Source organism: Tenrec ecaudatus, chromosome 9 (assembly GCF_050624435.1).
Source record: "Tenrec ecaudatus isolate mTenEca1 chromosome 9, mTenEca1.hap1, whole genome shotgun sequence".
Classification (NCBI taxonomy): domain Eukaryota; kingdom Metazoa; phylum Chordata; class Mammalia; order Afrosoricida; family Tenrecidae; genus Tenrec; species Tenrec ecaudatus.
Window position 1 is genome coordinate 126,795,104 of NC_134538.1, and position 20,584 is coordinate 126,815,687.

At 40.0% G+C, this 20,584-nt stretch overlaps 1 protein-coding gene and 1 pseudogene across 1 annotated transcript in view; both read right to left on the reverse strand.

Annotated features, from left to right (window-relative positions):
- The window catches only part of COG5 (component of oligomeric golgi complex 5), a 291,974-nt gene that overhangs the window by 180,691 nt on the left and 90,699 nt on the right, over positions 1 to 20,584 (reverse strand). The gene's annotated exons all lie outside the window — the stretch shown is intronic.
- On the reverse strand, positions 14,502 to 15,096 carry LOC142456525 (anaphase-promoting complex subunit 15 pseudogene; annotated as a pseudogene).

Genomic DNA, 20,584 nt, shown 5'->3' on the forward strand with positions numbered 1-20,584 from the left:
AAATGAGGATCATCATGAGGACGGAGAGGACCCCAGGTGAGAGCTTTCACTGATCACCAGAAGGCTCTCAGAGCCGTTGTGTTTGGGGGATTTTTATTGGCCAGTCCTGCATGATATGCTAAATCAGGCATGCTGAGGCTAGTTGGAATTGGCCAGTGAGTAGTTTCTGGTCTGCCAGCACATATCCTAAGATGTGACCAAAGTCCCTATACCAGCTGAGAACAAAAGCTACCTGACTCTCTTGTTAGTTGCAGTCTAGTCCGTTCTGACTCATGGAACAAACCGAAAAGAGCTGCTACAAAGTAGGGTTTTCTTGGTCAAGCATGAATCACTTGCACCACCTACAAATGTTCACCTTACTTTAGGTAAAGCTAAATTCTTTACCCCACAGTCACGTTTTAATGTTTTTTTTTAATTTCAACTTTTCTTGCAACCAACAGAAAGACCCCTAAAACTGATAGAAGGGTTAAAAAGAAACAAAAAACAAACAGCTACTGGTTCACCTAATGAAAAACCCCGAACCAGCAAATTAAGCAGATGGCATCAAGACTAAGTGTGTTAACAGACCATTTTTAGTTTTAAAGCATAAAGAAGTTTGGGCATCTTTATTAGGGGGTTATGGTAACCTTTACTCTTACTTATGTAGTCATATATGCCTAGGAATACAAATATTGGTGCCTGGGACTGAGCAGAATATAGTCCTTCGTTTAGGAGCCCTGGTGACACAGTGGGTATGCCTTGGGCTGGGTTCCATAGGCCCACAGTTTGAAACCATCAGCTGCTCTTTCTCTGCCGGACAAAGACAGGGCTTTCTTCTCCTGGCAAGAGCTACTGTTTCGGAAACTCACTGAAGCCATTCTATCTACCTGTGCTAACGAGTCACTACAAGTCAGCCAGCATCGACCCAATAGCAAGTTTGTTGTTTTGGTTTTTCACTGGACAATTTAACAGTCACTGTGTGATGAGTACTCCTCTATACGTTTAGTTTCAGGGCTCACTGTTGACACATAAGAAATAGGGACTACCAATCTTAACACGCACTGTCAAACCATAATAAAATCAAGCATTCCATGCATTTGTTAATTCCAGTCACTTTCTGTGCTTTAATAAATCAACTGCCCTCATCTAATGCTTTCCATATAAAAAGTTTTATTTTTTCCATCTGCTGTAAAATGTCCCTGCATCCTATGTCCCTGTGGGTTTGTATCTTTTTAGTCTGGGGAGAGCAAGTGGTTCACACTAGACGACTATCTGCAAGGGGGGCAGTGAGACTCCCCTGAGATGCCTCAGACCTGGCCACCTGCTTCACGAAGGGGAAAGCCTGGACCACCCGTTGGAGCCAGGAGTCTGGATCGACTCAATGCCAACTGAAACCAACTGTCCTTAACGTGAAGTTTCAGGAGGAAGAAGAAATGGTGCATATTCCATCCATTATGTAGCCCTGGTAGTGATGTCGAAGAAGTGTTTCACTGATAACCAAAAGATGAGCGGTTCAAACCCATCAGCCACTCTGTAGGAGAAAGATGAGGCTATCTGACCCAATAAAGATTTATAGTCTCAGAAAACTTAATAGGGTTGTTATGAGTCAATGACAACTTGATGGCAGTAGGTTTGGTTTGTGGCTTTAGTCAATCCATTATATATAACCAGGAATCCACGGCTACATTTTGGTCAAACCAAAATACTAACTAATCTCTCCAACCTCAAACACTCCCAGCATCCCAGTAGCCAAGCAGCCTAATACAACTCTATATTTCAATCTTCTGTTCAAATGCTAGCAACACCTAACATCCTTTGTACTATTACAACTTGCAAATTACTTAGTTATCTATCTTCTAAATTTTCATGGCGTATTATGTGTATCTATTCTGGCATTTAACTTACACCACACATGCTAAATTTTAATGACTAATGCTTGAAAATCTCTCTCTCTGCTCAAAGTACCCACTTCATTAGACTCCTTTAATTCTATCAATTACGAATTTATCTCATAAGATAAATGAACTTTTAAAGATAGAAATAGTCTTTAAAATGATATGCTTACCAGTATACATTAAAAAGACTCCTTGAACTGAGCAAATGTGATTTCTGATAGCTAACAAAAATGTGATTTACACATTTTAAGGACTAGATATCCGGGACTCTGAAGAAAAGGCAAGATATGGAGAGAAATGGTATGAATAATCTGCAGGTATTATAAATAAAACTCAAGTACTTTAACACGTGCATTCAAGGTAAACATCAGTCCAGTGGCATTTTAACAATGTTCCATCTCTATTTTTATACTCATGCCTCAAGTAGCATGTTGCCTTCTAGAAATATGCCCTTCGCTGATGTCTAAATCCATTTCATCTGAATAAAAATACCTATAAGGAAAGAGAAAATTGCAGCATGCAATTTGTCACCAGTAGACAAAAATGAGCAATTTAGGGTTACATACCGTTTGGGTAGATGGCAGACCAATAACATAGTATGACAAAAAAATGCCACCGGGAATACAAGTGAAGTGAAAATTTCAAAGTCGGAAAGAGAAATACCAGAAAAAGAAAGCAGGCCCTGAACACAGGGTTTGAAGACTATCACAATAAAACCATGGACCCTGCCCGATGATACCTGTTCGGTTCTTTCGCACACTTCCTAGTCTCCCTCTAGGCTTGTGAGGGAGCGATAATACAATCATTTCAATATGCAGTGCCAAGAAAATTTATATGCTGTAGGCTGTTTAACAGTAAACGAGAAAAAATGTTACAAATACATAAGTCAAAGAGTATTGCCCCGAAATCATTTCTAACCTTTCCCCAAGGAATTCTTCACTCTTAGATTAATCATTGAATGATTCAAATCTTGTTCCTTTTAAATGTCCGTTGCGTTTGGGGAACAGAAAGAAAACGCAAGGGTCAAGACCCAGGCTGTAGAGTGGATAGGGCAAGGTTTCTAACTGAAACTCTTGAACCACCAACCCTCTTATGAAGAATGATGAAGTGCACTGTCATCACAGGAAAAAATTCCTCAGTGCAACTTTCCTCAGCTTTCTTTCACCAATGCATATTCAATTTTGTTTAAAATTCCCTACGAAGACTCTATGATTGTCAAGAAAATCTATCAAGATGCCTTGTTGAGGAAAAAACAGCCACTTTAACTCTCTCAGCTAATCTCTCTTCCTTGAACTTAATGAGCCCAGCCAATCTCTAAGGAAGCCACTATTCTGGTTTTTGTTGTTAATGTTGTTTTGTTTAAGCCTATGAAATTGAGCTTTTCCTTACATTTTGTTTCAAACCAGTTTATTAGGACATAATCCAACCATCATACCATTCAATAGTTCAGTGGAAGTCACTGTTTTGATAAGACTTTTTTAAGGTACTCTTAACAAGATTAAGACAAGTGTAGTACTGAATTATGCAAGAACTAGTCTGTAGCCATGACTAAAGGCAGAAACATGTTCATGCACTTTTTCTATGGTAATAAAAGCATGGATGTATGACTTCAACCCCTAGTAGTAATTATTTCACTATTCACATACACAATGGGACTACAAAAAATTTGCAAAAAAAAAGGTTTATTGTCTTTTTAGTTCCATTTTCCCATGATCTTTTTATAGCCCCCCTTGGATACAAAAGCAAACTCACTGCTATGCAGTTGACTCAAGAATCATAGAGACCCTACAAGACAAGGTAGAACTGCCCCTGTGGGTTTCTGAGACCGTGACCCTTCACAGTAATAGAAAGCCTTATCTTTCACTTGCAGAGCAGCTGGTGGTTTTGAATTGCTGGTCTTGAGGTTAGCAGCTCAATGAGTAACCACTACACTACCAGGGCTCCTTGTCGGGTTGCTAACCACAGGGTCAGCCTTTACACTACTATAAGGATTTACAGCCTAAGAAACCCACAGGGGCAATTCGACCCTGTCCTATAGGGTTGCTATGAGTTAGAATTGACTCAATGGTAGTGAGTCTATATCTATTGAGATAAGAGGGTATGTTATACTTCTCAAATTTTCTTTACGTCGAAAAAAAATCTTCTGACTACATAAATGCAATGCAATCCCAATACAAATTCCAGCATCATTTTGCAAAGAAATGGAAAAACTGAATACTAACTTCCTATGGAAAAGGAAGCAGCCCAGAACTGGCAAAGAACTTGTCAAGAAGAAGAACAAAGGGGTGGGCTTGCATTACCTGACTTTAAAATGCATTATACAGCTGCGGCTGTCAAAACAGCACGGTACTGGCGTAATGACAGCTACTTGGACCAATGGATAAGAACAAAGAATCCAGAAATAAAAACAGCATAATAACAACTGATCTTTGACAAAAGCCAAAAAAATATATCAAATGGGAAGCAGATGCCCTTTTCAACAAATGGTGCTGACAAACTGAATTATCAGCCTGCAAAACACTAAAACAAGACCCTTACTATACTCCAGACACAAGAACAAATTCAAGTTAGATCACAGACCTCGAGGTAAAACCCCAAACTCTCAGGATCATCAATGAGAAAACTGGGATAATGCGAAGAATCTTAGTGCCGAGGATATGTAGGCTATCAGAAATAAGGAAGGAAACATATGCAGAGGAAGATAAAACAAACAGCCGGGACCTACTAAAGACAAAACACTTGTGTACATCAAAAGACTTCATCAAGAGAGTAATAAGAGAGGCCACTGACAGGGAAAAGATATTTAGTGATGACATAACAGACCAAGGGTGTTTTACTAAAACCACAGAATCTGGAAAGTTTACAACAAGAAAAAAAGGAACCGTCCATTGAGGAGGTGGGCAAAAGAACTGAACAGAAGACTCACAGAGGAGGAAATCCAAATGGCCAATAAATATATGAGAAAATGTTCCTGATTATTAGCCATCCGGGAAATGCAAATCAAAACAACTATGAGATCGATACCACCTAACACCCACAAAGATAGCCCAATTCAAAAACAGAAAAAACAACAAATGTTGGAGGGGGTGTGGTGAGGCAGGAACTGTTATTAACTGTTAGTGATCTTACAGTCACTGTGGAAAGCAGTTTGGTGATACCTGAAACAGATGGAAATCGAGCTACCATACGACTCAGCAATCCCACTACTGAGCATATACCCAGAAGAAATACGAAACAGACCACGACCACATATCTGCTCTCCAATGTTCGTTGCTGTGTAGTTCACAATTGGAAACAGCCTAAATTTCCATTAATAGATGAATGGATAAAATGGAATACTAAGCATCCTTAAAAAATGGTGATGAAAAACATCTCACCTCATGGAAAGAGTTGCAGGATATCATGGTGAGTGAAGTTAGCCAAGCACAAAAGGTGAAGTACAACATGAGTCCATGGAGGTTAAGTTCAAACAGCAAGACAGGCAAAGGGGAAAACAGGCACAACACACAATTCCTGGGCTGAGGACCAGATATTCTGGCTAGAGCCAGCCCAAACCCAAAGATGCATACCTTGTCAACACCAGCTGTAGATAGCATTTGTGCTGAAAGGCATCTTTCCCCCTCTCATGTGCCTTTAAAGGGCACAGAGGTGTAGGTGTGGGGGAAGAATGATGGCAAAAGGGGGTCAAGACACTAACCTATCCAAGGAGAGGGTCTTAATTTTATTTCCACAGGAAAGGGAGAGCTAGAGTAGACCTCATTCAGGGGTGCCAATTCACGAGGGTGATGTTCCTGCTCGGAGCAGCTCATTTCCAGAGACTGCAGGGGGCCTCAGCTCAAAACATGAAGTCCTCTCCATAGAAGACAGCACTGAAGATACAACTCAGGGAGAGGAGTCAGTATGACCCACCCACATGGGGCAAATCAAGAGGGGCGTGCAACAGACCAGTGATGGGAGCGAAGCCATGAAATCCCTGAAGAATTCTGAACAGAGACTTCTGACGCAGGGGCAACACTTGGCACCCCATTTGAACTGGTTGTAAACTGGGAGGAGGGGGCACTAGCCCACTGCCTGATTGTGGGAATAACAACGTGGACTTAGAGGAGGCTTGTCTTTCGGACACAACTGCTGAAGACTAAAGGGGTCTATGTGTTGTTCGGGAAGTGGGACCCAGGATAGGTAGCCTTGAAAGAAATGGGGACTGAATTGATGGCATTTAACATGTCCTTCTCTCTCTGACATAGAGGTATTCATCTGCTCTCTGCTGTGATTCCAGTTAGACTTGTGACTACCTGTAAGGGTTTTTGTGGGTTGTTTTGTGTGTGTGTGTGTGTGTGTGTGTGTGTGTGTGTGTGTGTGTGTGTGTGGTTATCTGTACAAAGTACTCAGGATAGGCAACCTTAGGAAGACAGTGTCTGGACTAATAATTCCTGAGGACATAGAAGAAGAGGAGAGGGAGGGTGCAGGGAGCCAACAATGACGGGCACAAGAGAATAGTGACTGTTCTAAAATTGATGACTGTTCTAAAATTGATGGTGAGGAGTGTGCAGCTTTTCTTGTCATGTTTACACAACTGAATTGTATCTAAAAGGAATTACTAAAAGGTGAATGATGGGTAAATATAACAGTGGGTAGACTGGGAGATAAAATATATATATTTGTGTGTGTATACATGAGTGGATGTGTACACATATGTGTATGTGTATATGCATATACAAACACACACAAGGGGGTACTAAAAATAACTGGATTATGGTGATAGTTCCACAAGTCTCTAAATGTACTAAAAACCACTTAATTGTACATATTGAGTGAATTATATGTTAATTATATCTCAATAAACTGTTAAAAATTACCCCAGTCAAAATTAAATCTCTAATATAACAAAGTTCTTTCATAGAAGAGTGATTGATATAAATTCTTCTTTAAGTACTATTTTTGTTGTGTCCAAAAGGTTTCGATATGTTGTGTTTTCATTCTTATCTGATTTTAAGATTTAAAAAATTTTGTTTTCAACTTCTTCTATTAGCTAATCATTTTTAAAGTATAGTGTTATGTTATTCATTTTCTATGTATTAAAGTTTTTCTTTTTATTTCTTTATTGATTTCTAGATTTAGAGCATTATAAAATATCAGAGAAGATGTTTGTATTATTTTGATGTTTTAGCTACTTGGACTCAATGGTAGTGAGTCTCTATCTACTGAGACTTCCTTTGTGAGCTAAAATAGAACAGATTCTAGAGAATGAGCTGTTAGAGAAGAATGTCTACTGTGCTGCCGTTGGGTGGAATGTTCTGCATATATCTATGAGGTTGGGTTGGCTGATACGATGATGTAGATTTTCTGTACCTTTGCAGAGATTCTTAGTTCTGTGCATCATCAAAAGTGGTATGCTAAAGTCCCCTACTATTATTTGTAAAAGCAGTCTTTTCAATTCTGTTAGAGTTTGTTTTATTCGTTTTAAGCTTTGCCCTTGGGTGCATACATATTTATTATTGTTACATCCTAGTGGATCAATCCTTTAATCATAATAAAATGTGCTTCTTTGTCTCTTATAATAGATTGAAAAGTAAACTCTATTTTATCAGGAATTATTATTGCCACATCTGCTCTCCTTTGGTTGCTGTTAATTTGATTCCCACAGATGCCCAACCCCCAGTCTTTGACTTTTAACTTATTTAAGGCTTTATTTGTAAGGCGGGCCCCCTGTAGACAATATATTGTTCAGTCCTGGCTTGCTTTTTAATCCATTCTGTTACTGTATGTCTCTTGATTGGTGCATTTAATCTGTATTCAATGTGATATCAATAGATGTATCAACTTGACTGGGACAGGATTCTCTGTGGCTTGACAGTTGAGGCTTCATAATCTCCATGACGTGACCTAACACACTGTACTCAACTCCGTCATGGGATCTGCTTGAGCAGTTGTCAGTTGTAAGATTTGGGCAGAATGCAAGCCCCTTACTCAGGGGTGTGGCCTATTTCATATATAAATCAACAGCGTAGAGCTTGTTTGCTTCTTGTTGGGTGTGGATCTTGAGGCTGGCTCATAGACTTCTTGGTTTTGGAACTTGTGCCAATGGCTCATCATGTTGCCTGCTAACTCTGGGAGCCAGCAGCACCCTGCCATCTGACCTGTCACTCTTGGATTCATTAGACTCAACAGCCATAGGCCTGACCTGCTGCCTTTGAATTCATCTGCCTCTGCATCCACAAGTCTGCAATCTTCCTGATATATATAATTAAATTTGCTTCTAAACACAATGGTATGAATATACTGCTACCATTTTATGTTTTTTGTGTGGTATTAATGGTTTATTTTGCTCTGCTTGGTTGTCTGTACAGCATTTTTACTTATAGATTTTCCTTTCATTTTCCTTGCTGTTGTTGGTTTTCCTAAGTTTAAAATAGACTACTGCATTTTAGTATCACCTTGACTTCCTCTCCAAATGGAGGTTATATATGACGATACTAAATGGTTTTACTGTTACTTCCTTGTTGGACTTAGTAATCCAAAGAAGAGTTGGAAAGTTGCCTTGATAAATCAGAAATTGGCCAGCAAGTAAGTATACCATTACTTGTTACACTAGCTCACAAATTATCCAAGCTTATTCTTTTGTGTAATGTGAAGAGAAGCCTCTTGACAGCATAATATAAGGAAAGATATAAATCGACTATTTCTTTATAATGGCCAAAAAGAAAAGTGACATAGTAGAACAGTATTTAAATATTTAAATAATGGTCACATATAAGATTGAAACCACTCATTCAGTTATCTCATTCATCCATTAATAAATATTTATTGCATAATAATGATGTCCAGACAGCATGCTATAAGGCACATAAATGAACAAGACATTTATACCTCCAGCAATGAGCAAAAGAGACACATATATCTATACCAACAAATCCTAACCATCAAGAACACATGAACTCAGGCCTGCTGTGACCAGTTACATAGATTGTCTACTGTACAACTGCGCAGGTACCATTCATGTAGACTATGGTGAGACCAGTGCCTCTTGCAGTTGTGACCTGATTCTAGAAACCCTCTTCATCACGTACGATTTCAGGGAGAGAAGCCATGAAATGTGACCAAATTTGATTAGCTCAAGAATTGTCATATAAACCACGATAAACCAGTTTTCTACCATTTCTTGAATTTCTCAAAAGTATTTCAGGATTCTGAATTTAAACCAAGAGTCCTGGTATCACAATGGTAAAGCACTTAGCTTTAATTAACTAAAAGGCAGTGTTCACACTCAGGGAAAGAGAGCAATACACTCTTATAAAGATTACAGCCTTGAAAACTATATATATGAAGCAGTTATACTCTGTCCTAAAAGAGCTGTTATGCATTGGAATTGACTCAACGGCAAGGGGTTTAATCTTACCACCTTCAAAATTGATGTTGGGACATTTTAAAAGTGTCTTATTTTCTTTATTAGTTTAAGTTGATTCCTAGCACTGATAGATAAAATAAATTTGAGTTTTTTTGCATGAACAGTCTCAATGTTAGAGTTAAAAGTTAAATGACTTACTTACAATTACAATGTACATCTGCACTTTGTATGCCTAATAACCTGGGCCTCTTGTTTTCTCATCTGTGAGAGCCAGCCTTCAACATGAACCCCAATTATACATGCTTCTGGTGATCAAGCCTTCAGCACTCTCAAGCTATAGGATCAAGTTTGATCTATGTGACCTATAAAATATTGCAGAATGGATGTTATGCCAAATTGGAAATTCATTTCTAAAAGGTCTAAGAGGTTTCCTTCTTATTCTTTCTCTCTCTGTCTCTCTCTCTATCTCTCTCTCTCTCTGTATCTCTCTCTCTCTCACACACACAACCACACACTACTCATCTCACTCTGGGAGACATCAGCTGTCATGTCATGAGTAGCCCTATGGTAAGGTCTTCTAGGTGAGAAACTGAGGCCTGCCAATAACTACAGAATGAACTTGAAATTGCAACCTTTGGACACAATCAAGTCTCTAGATGAGTGCAACGCTGGACAGCTGCCTAAGAGCAACCCCAGGACAGAGCTGAGCCAGGACCGCTGCCTTAGTTTGCAATTGCTGCCACAACAAATTACCACATGCATAGTGATTTTAAACACAGGTTTTATCTCACAATACTCAAAGCCGAAAGGCTCAGCTAATTTTCTGCACTCCAGGTTTCAAAAGTCTGAAGTTAAAAGTGTCAGCTGGCCAACAAACAGTCTTTGAACTAACTACAAGCTTTTCTTTCTTCTTGTTTTGTTTATCATTGGCTTGTTGTTTTGTTTTATTTTGTTGCTTGGTTTTGCTCTGTTTTGTTTTTGTGCATGTTATTATCTCTGCAGGTCTAAATAAAATAAGCTATATGAACAATCTGGAGGAGAAAAAAAATGGGATGGCCAGTTCCGGAGAGACATGGGAGATGGGGAGGTGTGGGGAAAGGAAGTGGTGTAAACACATCCAGGGACAAGTGATCCAAATCAGTGGTGAGGAGGGTGTAGGAGGCCTGGTAGGGCTGATCAAGGGCAATGAAACCGAGAGGAATTACTGAAACCCAAATGAAGGCTGAACATGATAGTGGGACAAGAGGAAAGTAAAAGGAAATAGAGGAAAGAGCTAGGAGGCAAAAGGCATTTATAGAGGTCTAAATAAAGGCATGTACATATGTAAATATATTTATATGAGGATGGGGAAATAGATCTATGTGCATATATGTATAGGTTTAGTATTAAGGTATTCAAGTACTCCCTTAATGCAAGAATACTTTGTTCTATTAAACTGGCATTCCATGATGCTCACCTTCCCGACTCAATTGCTGAAGACAAAGCGGATGCATAAGCAAATGTGGTGAAGAAAGCTGATGGTGCCTGGCTAACAAAAAATATAGTGTCTGCGGTCTTAAAGGCTTGAAGGTAAACAAGCAGCCATCTAGCTCAGAAGCAACAAAGTCCACATGGAAGAAACACACTAGTCTGTGCGATCACAAGATGTCGAAGGGATCAGGTATCAGGCATCAACAGAACAAAAAAATCAAATCACTGTGAATGAAGGGGAGTGCAGAGTGGAGACCCAAAGCCCATCTGTAGGCAATTGAACATCTACTTACAGAAGGGCCGTGGGGAGGAGACTAGCCAGTTAGGGTGCAGACAGCAACAATAAAACAACTTTCCTCTAGTTCCTAAATGCTTCCTTCCCCCACTATCATGATCCCAATTCTACCTTACAAATCTGGCTAGACCAGAGGATGTACACTGGTACAGATAGGAACTGGAAACACAAAGAATCCAGGACAGATGACTTCTTCAGGACCAGTGATTTTTTTAAGTGTCAGCTGACCTACAACTGTCTCTGAAACCTTTGTGGTCTTTTCTCCAGACCCCCACTCCTAGTATACTGGGAGTCACTGACATGTCGGTCCCATTTCTACTCCCTTTGGGAATCTAACTCATACTTCATCATGTTCATTGTAGCAACTCTCATATTTGTATCTTCAGTCCCTTTCTTTCTCCTAAACTCTATGTAACTCTCTATTAGACATCCAAACCTGTGTGTCCAGTGCCGTAAATTCAACATGTCCAAAAGTATATATTTATCCCAAGTATATAATTCTCCTTCACAAAACTGTTCCTCTAAGAGCCTTAACTCAGTGAGTAGTCCAATGATCTCACTGGTTTCCCAAGTCAATTCTGGCCCATAATCACATTGTATTGCTTTCATAACTCCTAAAAACATTTGGAAGTACTATCTTTAGCATTCCTCCCATAATTCTTTTTTTCCTAAATAATATTATTGGGGGCTCATACAACTCTTATCACAGTCCATACATCCATCCATGTGTCAAGCATAATTCTTACCACTATCAACTGTCCTCTAAAATACTACAACAATCTCCTGGGTTTCCCTATCTCAATTTTTTTAATAATCCATTTGACATTCTAATCCATTTGACATTGCTGTCAGAGTGATCTTTAGAAAACGCCAGTCTGATTACATTATGCTCTTACTTAAAGACATTTAATGGCTCCATCATTTGCCTTCTGTGAGAGTTCAAGCTCTCTAACATAGCTTGGATAGCAATTATCTCGATGCTTCCTGGTTCTTCCATTGCGTTGCCCACCTGTAACTTTTGACTGATATCCTTTTGCCAGCCTAAACCAACACACCTTGATCTAGCCCATGCCTGAATGTTATTCATATCTCAACATCTACTTCCTCTGGGAATCTCTTTCTGATTATCTCCTTTCCCTCTTCTGTGATCTCATATCACCTTATACTTACTTCTTAGCTAATTTGTTACTCTAACCTTCCATAGTCCATTTCTTCACTCTTACTCTACTAAAAATTCACTATTTTTCATTGCTGAATACTTACTTATTATCTGACACATAGAATATATTAAATAAACATTTGCTAAAAGACCAATCGAGTTATCAGAAGTCTCAAGATTTTCTTGTGGTGATCTCATATAACTTAAAATAACCTCTCGAACATTAGTCATAGCTCTACAACATGAAAGTGAGGGAGAATTACAGCTAAGAGTACATGAGTCAAATTTAATACAGTGTGTATCAATTAGATAAATTACAGGAATGTCAAGAATCCTCCTGTTTCTTACTACTCCTCTTAAGAGATTTATTGCATATAGTATAAATAATGAGAATCTAAGAAATAGAGGAGCCCTGGGGGTGTGGTAAGCTACATGTTGCGCTGCTAACTTCAAGGTCAGCATTGCAAAACCACCAGCCATTTGAAAAGCGAAAGATGAGGTTTTCTCCTCCTGGGAAGATCTGCAGTCTTGGAAACCCAGAGTTCTATTCTGCCCTCTAGGGTCAGTATGAGTTGGAAACAATTAGAGAGCAGAGATTGGGAAAGTGGGTAGGGTTAAGCTCACACATTAAGGAAAAGACTCTTTAAACATGGTTCATGCCCTTGCCTTAGAAAATTGACAGATTACTATGAATCCTTAACAGATTACTCTCATCCTTACAATAAAGCAAGGATCTTCTAACAGGCAACAGTGAAAAGCATGCCAGACCACAAGTCTTCAACCCTGAATGTTTCACAGAGCGATTTCCCTACCTAACAGAGCTGATGTAATAGCACTTTTACTGGTGTCCGTTCCAAAAGTGAGCGGAAATAGATTCAGATGGAAAGCACACAGTCTGGTGCACATTCATTCTCTTTCTGGCAGTTTAAAGATTCGATTTGTGACCCGATAGAACCGAACATTTGGCACAGTTGTTATATCTGTAAATGGTCCTTACAGGCTAATTGTTACCAAATCCAAATGTAACATCAAACATGCATTTAAAATATTAATTCATTGTATTATGAATCTTTCTAGGCCATTCTGTTAATTTTCTTCAATTTTTAGTAATTTTGAGTTGGGTTTATATATCTAAACCATCCAACTCGAACCTAAGTTTAAAAGTTTACTCAAACAGATAAAACACTCACTAATATTTTACTTTATATCAGTCAAAATAAAGAAAGAAAAGGAAATCCGAGAGCAAACTACTACCACAAAACATCAACTGGGCCAAAGCAGGCAACTGTAATTCAAGATACAAAGCAATTGTGGCATTGAGGCTTACAAGTGCCTGAAGAGGAAGGATCAAAGAACTGCAGTCAAAGAAACTACAGAACAAGGCAGAATCAGCAGGATGGGACCATTTGAGAGCACCACCTAACATAAACAGTCCTTGAAAGCTTACAGTGGTTTCGAATCTGAATTTAAGTGTGAGAAATGACATGAAACCTGCACAGAGAAATCGACAGATGGAAGTCTAGGGCTGGCTGTGTGTTTTACCTCTGGGAGTCGCAGGCTGCACCAGGGTTCTATTCTTACATTACAAATCTGTTGTGTGGGGAGCGGGGGAGGAATAACCGTGTTACAGGGGGAGAAGGATAGAACAAAGTGTTGTAAGAACATGTAGTTTTTAAATGTCTTTAGTCTTCCCAAGTAACCTTATTTCATTTTTTTAATATATAATAAATAAAATAGACAATATTTAAAGCACCAAATGACTTCCATATTTCTCAGTATGACAGCAGTCCTAAAGAAGCCACTACTACTGGACACAAACCATTTCTTAAAATCACTATCATCTCGTAAAGAAGATGAGGCAGGGATTCTTTTGTATTTTTTTTCCGTTCCCCGGACAGAAAACACACCACCAATATAAACCACTGTCAGACAGGAGAGGGGAGGGGTGGAGAAGGGTGGAGATGTGAGGAGAGGGGAATGGAGGGGAGAGTGGAAGGAGAGGGGAGTGAGGGGAGGGGAGGAGAGGAGAGGGGAGGGGAGGGGAGGGGAGGGGAGGGGAAGGGAGGGGAGGGGAGACTGGCTAGGGCAGCAGCTGTGTTGAAACTCAGAAAGGACATGCTTTGACAGATTTGTGAGCTGATGCCTGCAACACAATGTAACTAGATCTCATCTGACTCTAATTTTTTTTTTTACCAGTCCTGTGTCTTTATTAAAGAGAATCAGAACTAAACTAGACCTGGCAGCCAAGGAGAGACGTACTGGCCAGGAAGATGGGGTGGGTGCAGGCCCTAGGGATTCAAGAAAGACGATTGACCTGGGAGAGGCCCAGGAGACCAGGCGTTGGCAGCGGCTGTGGAAGTGTCCAAGGTTCAGCTTTTAGGTACTGGGACCCCCAGCTGGTTCTGCAGGGGGTGCACGGTGGGTTGGGTTGGCCAGGATGTCACTAGGGCACTCCTGTGTGCCTAGATCATCCACTGGTCTTGATCCTGCTCATTGCCTTCCATGTCCACCTCATTGACCTCTCCATCGTCAGGTGACTCATTGTAATCATTCATCTCGTCCATGTCCTGCATATCCTCATCATCCTCTGAGTCTTCTTCGCTATCTTCATCATCTTCTTCCTCCTCATCATCACAGTGCTCTGAGGCTGCCTTGCCAATAGGTACCAGGTTGTTGTCCTTTTCTGCAATGTTCTGGAGCCAGGCCTGATGCTGCTGCTCCTGCTGTTGCAGTTCGGTCTCCTCCACACAGGGCCCATTCAGATTAAACCAGAGCGTCTCAGTCACACGGGGGAAGAGTGAGGGAAACAAAGTAGACATGGCTCCTAGATGGCTATTTAACCTTGGTCAAGTCACGTCACCAACCGCTTGGAGCCTCAGCTACCTCATCGCGCCCGTCAGCGATGGCCGACGGCGACCCGGAGGCAATTCTATCTGCCTGGGCGGAAGAGCCCGCCCAACGACTCTAAATTTTTTAAGGGGATTTTTGTCCTTGATATTTTCTCTCTTAGAGAACTATTTCCCTCACCAACACAGAACCTTTTTTCCTTGAGACATTTTTACTGGAAGAAAAAAGGCATTGATTTATGAAATGAAGGAAAACATAGCCAAGACTGATTCATAATAAGTATGTGTCATAACTCTTTATACCTATGTAGTTTTTAAAGATAATTTTTTTTATTATTTCTAACTTAAATTCAACTAAAAGTACTTACAATAAATAGCTGCATTTTTAGATGGCATAAATACAAAAGTAAAGTGCTGGAGTAAAGTGGGAACAGATCATATGAGATATGTATGAACAGATCGAATATATGCTCATACATAGGCACATATTTATAGAGGAGAACTGGAAGAGTCAGGGAGGTTGCTACATATGAGCGCATAGTGGAACCAAGATGTAAATGAACTTGGCAGAGGACAAGAGCAGCACACACGCTAGATGAGGCTTCAATGAAAGGCTCTGCATACATCTCCCCACCACACAAAAACCAAAGGTGAACAGACTGACAATCTAGATATGCTTTGAGCTGTCACACACTGGAATTAAAAAGCTGAGAAAGTCTAAGCTTTTATTTTTCAAAAGAATAAAAGACTAGATCTTCCAATGAAGACTGAGAGAGATGGGGAGGGTTTCTGAAAGTGGGGGTGCTGGAACATTCCAGGCAGACTACAAAAGCAGATACCTACTTTTTTCCTGAATTATGGGCTATAGTACAAAATTTTTCATTACTGAGGGGTGGCTAGGGGTCACTGAGCATTTTTATTTTTGGCTAAAAAGGGGGTTGTAGGCCATATAAATTTGGGGACCTATGGTAAAGGTCATCAAAATAAGGCCTGTGAAGCTGATTAATAATTTTTGTCTTTTTAACAGGATTGGAAAAGAAAACAAAGAATAATGCGCATTACACATTGGATGTGGCCCACAAATAATAAATTATTTACTCTCTAGTCGCTTATGGGAAACACTTGGTCTATATAACAACAGCTATGAGAAGGCATACATTTTGAAGGGCATCAGTCTATAGAAATGTGTGATCTTTGTTTCCAACACCACTCAACATGGATAGTGGATTATTTCACCTAGTTCTTCCAGTCAAAGTCTCTTAACTCCTAACAAATGCCCTTTTTCTGCATGGGTCTGCTAAGTAGGTGGGGGAAATACTGACAGGAACTACTTGTGAGTAATTGGGAAAAGGATTCCCTGGAGTGTCATTCTGCTATGGATCAAATGAGTCCTCTGACAAACAGGAAGAGGGACCTCATTACCAGCGAGAGGCAGGAGTGGAGCTCATCCTTTGAACCTGAGATCCCTGTGCAAGGAGCCTCCTGGATCTGGGAGACAGCTACATAATCAGAGGGGCCGCAACGGAACCAGGAGCCATAGCATGGAACAGAATGGCAGACTTCTCAACCCACTGAGCTAGTAAAGCTGAGTAATTTAATGCAGGAGGCTGGCTTGCAAAGTGGAGTGCCTCTGGGCAGTAACTGGGAAACTAGGCTTGCGACCCAGGGTGGAGCTGAGTACCTTTGGGCTGGGGCTTACTGGAGTAGGGTGCCTCTGGGCACTTCATTCAGGGAAGTGTGTTTGCTGACCTGTAGAGATGGACCTGAATGTCTTCAGGTAGAGGCTTCTAGCAGAGTGGTATGCCTCTTTGGGCATTTATTAGCAGACTTGAAAGAACTTTGTAACAGGTCCTAATAAGCAATCATTCAGAGTATTTCTCATTGGCATCATAATTTGGTAATCTCCCCAATAAACCCTTTAATAATGAATTTTGTCTGTGGAGTCTGTGTAGCCATTGCAATGGATATTAGATCCTACAAAGGTAAAGTAAAATAAAATTAAGGCAACTCATGGGGCTGGGGAGTGGGGATATATATGAAATTAAATTGCCTAGAGCAACAAGATATTTTAAAGAATCTGAATTACAGTGGTGAAGAAAACCGATGGTGTCCAGCTATCAAAAGATATAGTGTCTAGAACAGTGGTTCTCAACCTTCCTAATGCCACAACCCTTTCAACAGTCCCTCATGTTGTGGTAACCCCCGCCAACCATAAAATTATTTTTGTTGCTACTTCATAACTGTAATTTTGCTACTGTTATGAATCATAATGTAAATATCTGATATGCAGGATGTATTTTCATTGTTACAAATTGAACATAATGAAAGCATGGTGATTCATCACAAATACATATGTAATTATATACTGTAAAATATTTATTTCTAATGACAAATAAATGAAATTTTATCTTGAAGCATGGTATAGCATGGGTAACAGTCTTCACGCAGGTACTCGCATGTGGGCGTGTCTGCATGTGGGCAGACCTGCCTGGAGATGATGGAGGAGTGGTGTCTAGGTTCCTAAGACCATCGGAAATATGTGTTTTCCAATGGTCTTAGGCAAACCCTGTGAAAGGGTTGCTTGACCCCAAAGCGGCCACGACCCAAGGTTGAGAACCGTCTAGTCTTAAAGGTTTGAAGTTAAACAAGTGGCAAACTAGCAGAGAAGCAACAAGCCCACATGGATGAAGCATACCAACCTGTGTAGGTAATAGGCACCAGACCACCCCAAACAAACAAACAAAACATATTGTTGAGAATGAGGAGCGATAGAGCAGAGAACCAAAACCCATCTGTAGACAATAGGACATCCCCTCACAAAAGGGTCACAAGGAAGAGGCAATTCAACCAGGGCACAGTACAGCACTGATGAAACACACACTATTCCTCTCGCTCTTTGAGGTTTCCTCACCCACCACTATTATGACCCCAATCCTGCCTTTCAGTTCTGGTTAGACCAGAGCATGTACACTGGTGGAGATAAGAACTCACAGCACACAGAACACAGGTCAGATAGACTCCTCAGGTACAGAAATAGAGATACCAGAAGAGTAGGGCGAAGATGGTGGGAGGAGGGAAGGAAGGGTGACCTGATTGCAATAATCGAAAACACATAACTCCCCCTCCCCCAGGAAGATGAACAATAGAAACGTAGGTGGAGAGAGACAGTGGTCAGTCTGAGATATGAAAACAATAATAATTTATAATTTATCAAGGGGTCATAAGGGTAGGAGGGGTGGGAAAAGAGGGGGAAAAAAGAGGAACTGATAGCAAGGGCTCATATAGAAAGTACATGTTTAGAAAATGATGATGGCAACATATGGACAAATATGCTTGATACATTTGATGTATGGAATGTTATAAGAGCTGTAAGAGTCGCAATAAAATGATTTTGTAAAGTGAAGGGAGAACAGCTCTGTAGGAACAATATTATATCAGATGCCAACTTCTTTCATGTAGATGTCAAGAAGGGCTCCTTTTCACAAGTGTATTGGGTGCAATGCCTAAGGAATTTGGAGGGGTGTTCAATAGTTATTTTGAACTTGTGCCATGGGCCTTTGGAAGGCAATCCACCTGTTCTTTGAATACTCCTTTTTATCAATATTCAACCCAATTTTCAATTTTAAAAAATTGCTGACAGTACTTTCATCCACAAGAAGTAAATCCATTAGTATTTGTCCATAGAAACTGTTTTGCTTTGAAATTTCCTGTTTTTCTGTTACTTGAAGTAAATATAACTTGAAAAAGAATTTTATTCCTACTCTAGTTCTACTTTTTAGTTTCAGAGTATACAAATGTATGTGATGTCATAGGAAACTTATTGCTGTGTGAGTTCAATGGGCATAAATTATAGGGTGCAGCTAGAAAAAGAGAAATAGGTGCTTCAATGTGAAATGTTTAATTTTCAATTATTTGGGGGAATGAACTCCACAGGTCTTAACTACTACCCATTGAACGTGTGTCACGAGTGCTAAAACAAACAAGCAAGCAAACAGCCCTGAGGTTCCCAAAGCCCATCTGTAGACAACTGGACATCCCTTCACAGAAGGGTCACAAGGAAGGGATGAGCCAGCCAGGGTGCAGTATAGCACTGACAAAACACACAACATTCCTTGAGTTGTTTAATGCTTCCTTCCCCCCATTATCATGACCCCAGTCCTGCCTTTCAGATCTGGCTAGACCAGAGCATGCACACTGGTACAGATAAGCGTTCTTGGCACATGGAATCCAGCCAGATAAACCCTTCATGAACAGTAATGGGTGTAGCATTACCATGATGTTAGAGGGAAGTTGGGGCAAACAGGGAACTGATCGCCATAATCAACATATTACCAACCCCGCACCACTGTCCAGAGGGACAAACAACAGAAACATGGGTGAAGGGAGAGAATGGACGATATTAGATATTATAATAATAATTTATAATTTATCAAAGGTCACAAAGGTGTAGGGGAGGGAGGAAAAAAGAGATGATACCAAGGGCTCAAGTAGAAAGAACATGTTTGAAAATGATGATGCAACATATGTACAAATGTGCTTGAGACAATGGATGTATGTACTGTTATGAGCAGTAGAGCACCCAATAAAATGACTGATTAAAAACAATAAATAACATTTTAATGTTAAAAATAATCTGACTTATAGATTTTACCAGGCTACTCTTAGGATATAACATTAAAAATGAGATATGAAAAGTAGAAGAACAATAATGAAAGAGTTTAATAACTTTCAGATAACAGGAAAAGAAATGCCAAGGGTAGTTTATAACTAATTGCTAAAAGAAGAAGTTGTATGGTAATTCGTTTTTATGACAAATCTGAACTTCTGCTTCCAACATAATAAAAGCAATCTGGTCAAACACCACCCTAACCACTAGAAAACTGGACACAATATGGGAAGTATGGTTTTCAGACACAGTGGGATCCCTGAGAGGCATAGAGGCAAACTTATGATTCTACCTGAATGCACTTGCCCCTACCATGTGAACAAAGGACCGCCCTGCGGAGCACAACAGTCATGCTGATGTGAACAGACACGGGTTAAGAAAAGCTGAGGCAGCTGGCATTTTGAGGTCAAATAATAGGGGGTGGGCGTGGGGAATGAAACCAAAGAAAGAAGTGTCCAGAAATGTGAAGAAAGGCTCCTAAGTCTTGGATAGAATTATTAGCTACGAATCCACAGTGTGAGTCTCAAAGAGGCCAAACAGAGAACAACTACCTGAGATACCCCACCCTTGGAATGCCTAAAAAGAGGAAAGCCAATGACTACAGGGGCAGTCAATAGTTACTCGAAGTTTTAATAACAGGGCTAACCCAGTTTCTTCGAAAATGACCCTAATAAGGGCTTAAAACAAGCCTCTCATACTTGTCCACATTACCTTACAGAACAAAACTCAATATTCATTAAAAGGAGACAACAGAATCCTTTCCCAGGATTCAAAATCATACTGACTCAACAATTATTAGAAATATCAAGATGCAAAAAAAATGTTATCCATATACAGGAGGAAAAAAGTACTTTATAGAAATAATGGGAACAGAAAGAAATGATGTTATTAGGAGAAAATCTTAAAACATCTATTCTAACAATGCCCAC